Source organism: Symsagittifera roscoffensis, chromosome 8 (assembly GCF_963678635.1).
Source record: "Symsagittifera roscoffensis chromosome 8, txSymRosc1.1, whole genome shotgun sequence".
NCBI classification, from domain to species: Eukaryota; Metazoa; Xenacoelomorpha; order Acoela; family Convolutidae; genus Symsagittifera; species Symsagittifera roscoffensis.
The window spans coordinates 7,131,475-7,144,207 of NC_087069.1; positions in this window are offsets into that span (position 1 = coordinate 7,131,475).

Here is a 12,733-nt window from a genome sequence, read left to right on the forward strand (position 1 = left end):
CCTTTAACTTGTCTGGGCACCAACGGGTCTTTAAAATTTGTGAATACTTTATGGTTTTTAGACCTCCCCTTTTGCGTATACTGTCCTCGAGTGACCACGAAACGTTCTCGAGAATGTCTCTGTCGGGCAATGTTTCGGGAACGTATTTGATCAATACGGCTCGGGCGATCCAAAGGGCGAACTGTAGACATCTTGGGTCTTATTTGACTGGAGGTGCGAAAATTAGGGGAACTTGTAGAAAAGTTTTCGACAAAATTGAGGAGGTTTGTTTGTTCGATCGTAGTATTTGCAAAGTCAACAGTATTAGTAGAGTTATTTAGAGTAGAGTTAAGAGTAGTATTTTGAGAGAGATTATTTGAAGTATCCATATCGTAACTGATTTCTAAGTTGTAAGGTCGGAGACAATGAGTTTGAGCCAAAACTTTTGGTTTAGCGTATCTCATTTGCATACTGTGCTGTGATTGGTCGAGAGTACCAGAGCATGAAACGTCGACCTCTCGCGGCGATGTTAAATACTCAAGTTTTTGCATACGAGCATATGATTGGCTGGTTGACTGAGAGCATGAACTGACGCCCTCTAGTGGCGAGAAGTAACGATGATTAATTTGCATATCCTTTTGGGATTGGTTAACAGATTGAGTACTGTTTGCGACGCCCTCGTGAGGCGACGAACTGAATTGTTTGCAACAGTATGATTGGTCAGATGAATCGAACGTTGATTGGTCTGTTGTATGAGTTAAGAGGTAGCTAATGTTGCCTCCAATTTCCCCAAGCGATCTGATTGGTTGGAACTCGTTATACTGTGAAATATGCCCCACCGGCACTATTTGAGGTTTAGACTGAGTACTAATCGAATTTAAAGCATTATGAAAAGCTTGAATAGATTTAATGACAAATAATTCGTCATACGACGATGGCAACGGTGCTTGAAAAGTCGGGTATCTAGACAAATAATCGACGATGCCTATAGAGGAACCGGGTATATGTTCAATTTGATAATCGAACGGAATGAGGCGGTCCGCCCAGCGAGAGAGCCGTGACTGATAAGACTTTTTACCATACGTTTCATTAAGGGCGGAAATGATGGCCGATCGGTTAGAATAACAAATCGTGTACCAAGTAAATAGATACGGAAATGTTCGCACGACCATACAATAGCCAGAAGCTCTAACTCATTGGTACTATACTTGATTTCCGCGGAGTTTAGAAACCTAGAGGCAAACGCAATCGGGGCCCAAACATTTGGCTCGACGTCTTGTTCCAAATAGGCCCCCAGCCCGCTATGACTGGCATCGCATTTAACACGCGAAGCTTTCGAAGCATCGTAGTGAAACAAATTAGGGATGTTTGCGATGAGGTTTAGGATCTTTTGAAACGCAATAGTTTGCTCTTCCCCCCACAGAAAGGATTTCTTATTCTCCGCTTTTAGCGAAGCTCTAAATGCGACTGTGTATTTGTGCAAATCCGGGATGAAACGTTGAAGATGATTGAGTGTACCCATAAACGATCTTAACTGTTTAAGAGTTTTGGGTGGCAACAGGGATTTGATTGCCTCTATTTTTGAAAATTTTGGAGCGTAACCGTTTTCATCGATTTCGCACCCTAACCAGACTAGTTTATTAACTGAAAACTCACATTTACTAAGTTTCAACGCCCATCCTTCTTCATCCAATCGACTCATGACTCTTTCGACTAGTACATTATGGTCTTCAACTCTTCCTTTAGTGACAACCAGTATATCATCGAGGTAACATATGACATCCTCCAATCCTTGTAACGTACAGTCCATCGCTTTCTGAAATTCCGCAGGCATGTCCGTCAGTCCGTAGAAACCAGTCTTGAATCGATATGTGCCTGTTGCCTCTCCGCACAAAATACTAAAGTTACAATGACTACTGGTTAGTTCCGATAAAGGTAATTGACTGAAAGCGTATTTAAGGTCAAGAGAAGTAAACCACACCTCCCCAGGTGTGTCTTTAGTTATAATTTGAGCCGCCGAGTCAATCAATTCATGCATATTAGGCATTTGATATTTGTTTTGCCAGATTTGGGCATTCATAGGTTTAGCATTCAGTGCGAGTTTTCTAGACCCATCTTTCTTTGCTGTTAGGACTATGGGTGCAATGAAATGATCCGTCGTACACTTTTCTAACTTTTCAATGTGCTTGTCTTTAATCAATATTTTGATCTCAGCCGTGACCCGATCTTGCAAATGTATAGGGACTTTTCGGCCTTTAACTTGTCTGGGCACCAACGGGTCTTTAAAATTTGTGAATACTTTATGGTTTTTAGACCTCCCCAGTCTGCTGAATACATTAGGGTACCTGTTGACAAAGTGGTTCCTCCAGAATTTTGAGGTCGGGTCCGATTCCTCATCTTCCTCGGCGTAGCTAACTTCTGCCGGTCTGCGTTGCACCGTTTCAATTCCTAACTTCTCATGAAGGTTCAAACCAAGTAAATTTCGAGTACGATTTTCGGAAACCAAGAAACACGCCTTATCGATTTTCCATCCCTTCGATGCAATAGGGATTTCCAGAGAACCAAACAGTTTAATTGGTTTCTTGTTATAATCGACATAAGTAACGTCTAGAGGATGTCTCGCGATGTCCTTAAATTTAATGTTGGGAATCCGCTTCATGAGTATATCCGCCGTTTTCTTGTTTAAAAAGGATACGGGACTTCCAGTGTCCACCGTGGAATAGAAAAAGGAGTTACCGGACCGTAACTGAATGCTGAGGCTCCTTGGTTGTCCTCCCGCTGTCTTTAGAAGCTCCACATTGTTAATCTGCACAACATCTATTGCCATGACCCCATATTCCGGCTCGCTGTCACCGTTTACGTCAATTAGATTACACTCTTGATCTGTAGACATCTCTTCATTTTGTATCATGTTAACGCGTCGTCTCGTAGTGTTACACACCTTAGCAAAATGACCCTTCTTTTTGCAAGCATCACAAGTAGCTTCTCTAGCCGGGCATGACCGGCGATGTTCCAAAGAAAACGGGTTGCCACAAAAATAGCATGGTTTATTTTGATTTTGTCGTTGGTTAGGACGAGATACACCACCTCCCCGGCTGCTATTTCCTTGATTCTTAAATTGTTGTACTGACAAAGTTGGTTCCTGTTTGACTCGAATAGAGTTTGTAGAATTGAAGGTAGCGTTGTTATGCGGGAGCAATTTCTGAAATTGTTCTGATGTTTTAGCCCTTTCTCGTTTTCCAAAGCCAGTTGTAGAGTATCATCAAGATTAGCTTTTGCTCTGATTAGTTGCCTCTGAACTTCCACATCGCGAATGCGGCCAATGAACAAATCTTTCAATGTTGCTCTTTCCTGATCGATCGGCCAGTTACATAACGCGGTTTGAGCGCTAAGTCGGGCGTAGAATGACGAGAATGAGTCATTATCCTGCATGAATAAAGTATTGTATAGCTTAATCCTTTCGACTGTGTAATCACGCTCTGCCTTGAAGACATCCTCACAACACTTATGAAAATCTATGAACGAGCTAGTATTGAGTTCCAAATGAGGGTAGGAATCCAAAAATCGTTTTTTCCCTCATTTCCCAGAGCGAAGAAAAGTCGCGATTTCAACCGCGCCTCTGCCTCATGGTAACACCAGTTATTTCCAATGCGAGGTCCTTTTCTTCTCCTCTCTTGGTTGTACTCATCGATTCTTCTATTAGCTGCTGCAATTCGGAGGTTCCGATTGGCCAACTCTGCGGCATTTTCATCAGCACTCGGTGCTTCGGGTACGGTTCATCCACTAACTCTGCTGGGGCAACTAGTAACTCCCCCGGTGAGATGTTGTCTTTGAGACTCACCGCCAAAAAAAATTGTCCCACCCAAGTCTCCCAAATGAAAGGTGGGTTAACCGATGTTCTTGCCCAAAAGGGTGGTATTCCGAGTAGGTCAGTCCTGTCTTCATTCACAGGAACTGCTGGCTGCGCCATGAGATTTCCCTCAGTTTGAGTAGGGAAAAAGATGTTATAAAATTCAGATATTGAATTAGATATGATAGATATATAGATAGAATAAAGTAACGAATAAATGATTATCGAATCCAGAATTGAATGTATAGTTTTAAGGTATAATGTTTTATGACTTGACTTCACACTTAAGGCTTTCGCAAATGACCGCTTCCGAATCTCAAGTGACAAACGAATTAGCTGGTGAGATTTTGTCCTTGAATCAATTTACTGCACTATAAGTAAATAATTAAGATATAGTTAGATAAGACAATACATAAGTAAATAGAATATAATGAGGTACCGAAGGTCGCCTCATGACATTCATTTATAATAACTGGTTATTGGTGTCTCCCTTATACTAGCAATTAATCATTTAATTTAGAAGCGGAACCACTAAAATTTTAGATTTTTTAAATAATTTGAAAATAACGCAATTCATCCAGCCTCAGTAAAACGTATATATCAAACATGTATCTCCAGCTTTAGCTGTAGTTCGTAATTTACCAACTCTGATTGGTAATAAACTTACTTTTTTTTTGTTAAACGGGTTCGGTTTGTTTTATCGGCTTTAGTCAACTTAAGTGGTGCAGTTTCAAGGGTGAATTGTTGAATGCTGTTTATTTTTTTTGGGAGAGATGGGGGTCTTAAAAGTTATGATTCTAAAACTTTTATAGCTTGATGTTTTTTATGACTAGTTTCTTTTTCGGCTTAATGAGGGTCGACCGAAGTTTTTCGCCTCAAGTAACGCTTGCTCATTGAATCTCACAGTTTTTGAAGCTGTTTATGAACATCAATCGAGCCGAAGATATGAATTTCTGTATATTTATAAATTTTTGACAATTTTTTTTTCAGCTTAGTTTTTCAAAAACATGACTTACTTCTTTTTTTGTCAACATCTTGTAATGAAATGTTTTTATTGTATCGCCTCAGTGTTTGAAGTTTTTACCTTGAAGTTTGTTAAGAATGTTGATTGTTTTGTTATGAGTTGCCATAATGCCAAGGATGTGAAATGATGTCATATATATCCATAAGGTGATCTCAAAGCCAACGTTACAATGTTTGCGAAGATATGTTTTCTAGCTTTGAAAATATCACTAATTTATTCTCATGATATTATTCCTAGAAGTCAAAATAAATCCGATTTTGCAGCCTCAACATACGAGGCCATTGTTAATGGCTATCCATCAGGGATCTCATTTTTATGCGGAAGTTTCGTTTTGAGATGATTTTGTATTTTGGACCAAAATATTTTGTTACAAAAAATTGTTTTTTGCTCAATTTTTTTTTTAAATTAAGTTTGTTTTTTAATGAAGTGTTTTATGCCAAAACAAACATTTAAGATATTTCCAAAAAAAAATTGGAAGGCAACTGTTCATAACCATCGTCAAATCGTAAATGTAGACAACTCGTAACAGGCAACGACTTGTAACAGTTAATTAGGAGATTCACTAAATAGCGCAAACTGTTCTCATGCCATCGTGTAAGCACAGCGGAGCAAGCATTCGGCACCTGCTATTGTCCTGCTACGATTGTCACTTGTTACGAATTGTTATCCAGCCACAAATACTGAATCAAAACTAGTTCCATTGGAAAAAGCACAGGTAAGTGGGATCAAAAATTTACAAATTTTGGAAAAAAACTAAGTAGGGTACCTATCCAGAGAGCCTATGAAAATGGTTATACTAGAAGAATGCTCATAAAAGTGAGTTTCCGGACGTGCTTCAGTCGATAGACCTTTTTACGCGCGGCTGTTACTGGACGGTCAGTTTATATGTGGTGCAGCTATTATTCAGAAGTGCTATGTCCTGACTGCTGCTAATTGTTTCGAAAACAGTGAGTGAAGAAAAAGGTTCTGTTAATTAACTAACATTGTTTTATATGTTTTCGATCAAAACCAGTTGTGTCGAAATATAAACGTAGTAAGCTGTTTTTGTAAAATTTGTAATAATTTTAATTCAGGTCATTTTCAAATAATTGACTCAACAGGATGTCCGAGCTTTATTCTATCGAGAATTTTTAATGTCTCCTTGCGCTCTTTTTTCGCTATTTGAGTTGGTTGCAGGTACCCTTTGGCTTTAGAGTAAATTTTTCTTTTAATTTCAAATGAAATTGTTTCTTTGATCCCGCACCAGTTCTTTATAGATAACAATCGAAAGATATGAAAAATTTTTTGTCGTGTAAAATCTTGTAATTAAAAGCCATTAACTTTGCAAATTTGTCCATGCAATGGTTAATTCGCCATTATAATATATGATTAGCGTAACAACTAATTCAATAAAAATCAGTCTAATCGATTGCCATCTAAAATTTAGTAGAGGGGTGTTTTTGCAATCTGGTGGATCGAAAGAAAGTTGATAGGGTAAATGGAAAGAATCCCTGAAAAGTGAGAAAATTAAAATTTTGGTTAGAAAAATAAGAATTAAAATTAATTAAAATAAGAGAAAAAATTGAACAGAAGGCTGAAAATACTCTAAAATACTCAATTCAACGAATGCAGTGTTTTGAATATACTGAAATGGTGTTTAAAAATTCAGGCTTACTTTAAAAATTCTAAATGACTAAGTTTTTTAGATTTGATTAAAATAGTTTTCTAGTGAAAATACTCTCCAGGGTAAATTAATTCTAATTGAGAACTAGACTGTTTTTTTGTCGTAAACTGGGCAGTTTAAATAGGCAGTTTAAATCTAGACTGTTTTTTTTTGCCGTAAACTGCTTCTTACAAATCTGTGAGACATTGAACTTGCTTCACTCTTTTAAACATTTTTCAGGCTCCTTCAATTTTGGGGTAGAGGTGAAGTAGTTGCCTTAAGGTCTGGGGATCGAGTCCCCGTCGGACCTGATTTTTTAACCTTTTTTTGGAAAAATTGAATTTTCGGACTTAACTTTGTCTGTTCACAAATTTTAATATAGTTAAATTGCGAGTTTTTTGTAAGATTAGTGCATTGCAATTTTCAATTTACTGCAAGAATGGTCGAATTTCTCCTGTAATTTGCTAGTTCACTAACCCTGACTTGCTATGATTTATACATTTTTGTTTTTTTTTTCGGCCAATGTCATTCGGCTTAAGTTTTATCAGATATGTCATTTTTTATGTCGTTTGAAGAGCGAAAATCGTTTTTTTTAAACGTGTATAAAATATTACTGAAATCGGGAATTAGAATTTTTTTCAAGTGAAATCTGTTAGAAATTGAACTCGTTTTTTAAATGAACCCTAATAGTTTTTAGGCTCTATCTCGCTTGGCGTAGAAAAAAAAACGGTTGATTTTGAGCCTGACCTTGTTTTGCAGCAATCAAATTCGAATTTGAATCCCGGAAAAATGAAGTTTCGGATCTTCTTTTGTCGGCTTACCTTTTGTCGGCTAGCTAGCACAACACAGATTTTTGTGAGATTTGAGCGTTTTTGGTTTTTATTTTAGTTGCTGCTGTTGTTAATTTTTTTACTGTTTTTTTTTGTAAAAATACTAACCCTGACCTAGTATACTTTCTAGCATAAAAGTTTTGTAAAAGTTTTTTTTCTTGCGTGTAAAAGTTTTATCTCTTGCGTGAAAAGCCACCAAAAGTTAAAGCATTGTATATCTCCGGTAATATGCTTGAGCAACAATAAAGTTTTTTGATTACGTTTTTGATTCGGGTTAATAATGCGTACAAATTATTTTTTTAACTAGCTTAAAGCCTAATTAACGTGTAGAAGAATTATAAGCTTTTTTACAAAGGAATGCACGAGACATTTTTATGTCCTGAAGCAAACGTTTTTTTTTGTTTGGTTATTGGCCATAGGCAGTTTAAATCATTCATAAAAATTCATCAAACTAAGCGGAAACTTGAAGTGTTCCTTTTTCTATGCTTGGCCAGAATCAAATTAGTTCTCGTTTGAGGCGATTAAAATGAAGCAATTATTTTTCGTCAATTTTCATATAGATGTATCAAAACTGTTTTATAAACTGTTTAAATGAACTAATTATTCTCGTTTTTATTTTTGCTATGAAAATACTTTTACCGCAGGTTCTTTAACTTTAAACTCTTATATGTTTTTGTTACCCAAAATCAAATGAAGTTAAATTTTTCAATTTTATGCTTCTTGCTGTGAGGTCTTCGTAAAAATGGTTTGGTCAGAGACATATTCCATGGATTAAATTAGATTTATATTAAATTTTATTTTGGTTTTTGTGGATGTTCGTGGGTTTGTAGAATGTCTCAACTTGCTGTGAGTCTGCAGCATAAAAAGTTGAGACTAGATTTCACTGAGTAATCTGCTTACTCCTCTGTTTCTCTTAAAAACAGGGACATACTTTTGTTTTACCTCTTCAAATTTATTATACATGTTATGTAGAAAAAAAAAACAATTAAAAGCTTGCAATAATTTCAGTGAATTTTTTATAAGTGTTTTGGTTATGATTAATTGAATTATTCTTTAACTTGGCTGACTTTTGCATGTTTGATTTCATTAGCTATACATTGAAATTTTCTTATGCAAACTTGCGAGCATTAGCAAAAATATTTAGAATTTTAAGTTGTTCACAAAACATGCTTGTATCCTTCCGGAATATTTTTCCTAAGGAAGCAATTAAGCACTGAAATTGGAAATTTTTTCAACTTTTTTCATCGCTGGAAAAGTTAAGCGAAAAAAATTTAAACTTTCAGAGAAAAATTTGAGCATTTACACTTTGATGAAAACGGAATCGTTTCATTGCTTGTTTGCTAACGCATTTCAGGTTTTTGAAGCCAGATAATGAGCAAAAATATTTGAATTAAATCGAAGTTATTTTGATGAAGACTAAAGCTTAAAAATACTTAAACTGGTTTGCATAGCTTGAATGGTTTCCAAAAAGCTATTTTTTTCCATTTAGGCTTATAAGCGTGAAATAAAAAAGTGTGAAAATAGTTTAAATGTTTTCATCGCGTAAACCAGTTTGGGAAGAGTTCAATTTTTTTCTTGCAAGCGTTTGTGCGATTAAAAATTACCAAAAGTTAAGTGAGTTTCTAGTGCGAATCAGACAACAAAAGTCTTGCCATGTAGCAAAAAACTTGAAATACTTATGAAAAAACTTTTCTTAACTTGAATCGTATCGCAAAATTTTTTGTTTTTGAAGTAAGCTGTCGAGGAAATTTTTTTTCAGGTTGTTTTCAGAAGACGAACCATTTCGCAAAACAATTAAATTTTTTTGAGCGGGCTAGTGAGCAAGAAATCTTTAGAAAATAGTAAATTGTTTTTGTATTGAGCAAAGTATTTATGCACGCAAAACATCTGAAAAAAATTACTGATAACGTCTAGCCTAAAAGTTTTTCTATTGGAGCCATTCGACCGATGAAATTTTAAAGCGTTTCAGATAATTATGGACCAAAGCGTTTTGCGAAAAATTGAAATTTTCGTAAGCAAGCTTTTCAAGCAATGAAAATTTTCGATATGTTTTAAAGAGCGAATCAGTTCGCAAAAAAATTCAAGTTTTCTTAGCAATCTATTCAAGCAATAAAAGTTTTTCAAGTTATTTCATAGAGGGAAATTGTTTGCAGAACATCAAGTTTTTCTCAAAACTTTGAAATAATTGAAGTTAACGCAGACCACATTGGTTTGCTAAAAATCAAACTTTTCTAAGCAAGCTACAAAAATAAAAACTAGTGATTTGCAACTGAATCCATGCAGTGTTTCAAAGCCAAAAAAAAAATTACAAAAGAAAGCTTTCGTCAAATTTTTGCCTTAATTTAAACTAGTGAGCTGATATCTCATATGTAGCAATTATAACAGTGCCTGATTGCAATACATTAAAGCTTTTGGAATGGTTGATTTATACTGCCGTAAATTTTTGTAATCTTATTTTCCTTACTTTGTTTTTCTGCAATTGAAGGATTTTTTTGCTGCTATTTTTGATTGCTAAACCTATTTTATTTTCAACAAATTTTGGGGTTTTTTTTTTCAGTTTCTGCAACAGACACTGTGGTGGAAGTTGGCACTTTTACTGCTATAGACAACAGTCGATATCATTTCAATGTTGCCAATGTTTTTGTACCCCCTGAGTGAGTATCTCCATTTAAGTAAGATAAAAAAAAATCAACTATAGGGAATTTTAGTGGTCTAAAATGTGGTCGAAGTTATTGGTCGCAAGTCGCCCCCAGAGAGCAAGGTGGATTATAAATCTATGATTTTCCTTTATGGTTATCAAGTTTATGGTAAGTTTACTCCACTTACAATCAATTTAGATAGATTTTTCAAATTTTTTGTTTCGCAAAATATTGCAAAATTTCCGCATGAGTACTGCAGAAAAACTGCCTCATCTTATAGGGGCAAACGTTGAAGAGAAGGGCAAACCGAAAAAAATTTATACTTAAAAACATACATACATTCACTCGTTCATCCCAAGTACCCGTCCTTTTGGGCAAATTTTTTTCAAAAACAGCCAAAAATTATATGATAAACTTGCTTGCGGCGCAGAACAGGTTTTCAGTTTCGTCTTAAAATGTTTTTGGAGAACTCGAGAAAAATCAATAGATGACCAACAATTATGTTCACCAAAATCTTCGTATTCGGGGAAATCTATCGCCGACGCCAACGTTTCTAAATGAATTTAAAAAAAACTGAAAAAGTAACAGAAAATAAAAAGTTTTGCATAGACACGCTGAACACAACACGGTCTCAGTTATCAAACTGAGAGCAATTTTATTAATATTGATTTTTATAAAGTCCTTATTCTCAAAAAATCTTAAAAAACTTCACCTCGGAATTTTCACCAAGAGACCAAAAAAGCTTTTGATTTTTTGGGAGCAAAAATAGCTAAACGTCAGGTTTGGAATTTACGTATCGACTGTAGTGTTTGAAACAGATATCATTGTGCAACTAAAAATGTATAGTCGTGTAGGACCTTTGGTCAAACTGAGTCGAAAGCTGAGTCGAACTGGATCCAAACATAAAGTCGAACTGTGTGTGTGTGTCGGGGGTGGGGGTGTAATCAAAATGCTTAGTCGTTACGTTCAGTAACTAACCCGGCCCCCTAGGGAGAGGGGGTTGTTTTAAAATGAAGGTAAACATAAAATGGCGGACAGGGAGGGTGTACCAAAAAGGTCAACAAAAGGTGGTGTAACAAAAAGATTGAAAACAAAAGTAGCCTACTAAGTTTTCTTAGTTTTAGTAACTATCTGTTTTGCAATTTCCTAATAAAATGTGTGTTAAGCCAAAAGCAACTGTCAAATTGCGAAGACACCGCCATATGTTTGGAAACTGTAAACATATTATTTTTCATAATCTATTATAATCTATTATAAACGATTGAAATGGTTTTTTTTGATGTGACGAAAAAGAAGTTTATAATTCCGTGTACAGTACCAGTAATTAATAGAACAATAACTTTTCTGCTAATGTCACTCGGTGAATTGCCTTAGAGCGATTATAACGGGTTCAGACCCGTGTCAGACCCGTTCAAACCACTGTGAAATCCACTGAATACTTTGATAAAAAATATAATATTTATTATTCTTGGCTTAACTGCCCGACGAATTTGTTGCTTACGGTTACTCGGGTGATCCCGGGTCGAGGTTTGCGATATGTTCCGCCGAAGCGAGTCGGCGGACCTACGTCAGAGTTCGACCGAAAATCCATTGTCGAGAAGGTCCTATAGTCGAACGCAAGAATGAAACACTAAGTCGAACACAAACTCAAACTATGAAGTTGAGCGCAAAGTCAAAACATAAAGTTGAACGCACAAACTTGCAGCACAGTTGAACTTAAAGTCGAAACATTAATTCAAACCTGTCGAAACAAAATCGAGCACAAGCAAAAACTCACCAAGAAACTGATTCTTTGGTCGGATTTTATCGCTATTTCGAAATGTTTTTATTTTTCTCGGTCGAAATTCTTCTCGCTCGAAAAACTCCTCGGTCAAACTTGGTCATGACAAGAACTAATTTCTTAAAAATAATTTCTGTTTGGACTTGGAGGATAACGTTTCAAAAACTTCTTTGTGGAAATATATATTTTTTCGAATTTGACATAAATGGTGACCGTCTCCTAGTTTTCAAATATCCTTGGTTCCTAAACGTCAAAAAGTGGGTTGCATGTTCGTGGTGAAAATTTGAATTGGTAAAGGCAATTTAGTAAATTTGGTAGGCCTATTTTGCTACCATTCAAAAACGCGCTTTTGCTAAGCCAACTCGCAAATCTAAAGCCATTTTTAATTGTGGTCAGTTGATCGCAATTAAAATAACTGTAATAAAATAACTGCAATAAGCAATTGTTTATTTTTTCCGAAAAAAGTGGAAACATTAGTCAGAGTGTTCTTGCACTTCTTAAATTTGCAGCTAATTTGTATTTGCCTTAGGCGCCAGTTCAGTGTTAAAAGCGGCAACAACATTGCTCTGATCCAGTTATCTCACGCTATCTTTGAGCCGAGACGCATCATCTACCCCTGTGCTGCTGAACAACCACACGGGACTCTTATAACTACATGTGGCATGGGGTCCAATTCAGGAAAATAACAATTTTTTCCAGTTTTTTTGTAATAAGTCAGAGGCATAACTCAAGGTTGTTTTTATCTACTTAACGTGCAAACTGTAGGGCAGGGTAATTGATCCCGCAGGCAAATGATTGCATGACATCATCACTATTGATGCGCTTGTTTAACTTAAACTGTTGAAATTAAAGTCTGGGCTCATTTTTTCCATATGTAAGGCCTCTCAGATGATTATTTTCCGCCTCAAAATTTGAATATTTTGCACAAAAAACCACGAAAAAGTCGAAACATGCGCTATAAAAAATCTATAATTTGAACTCTCTTCATC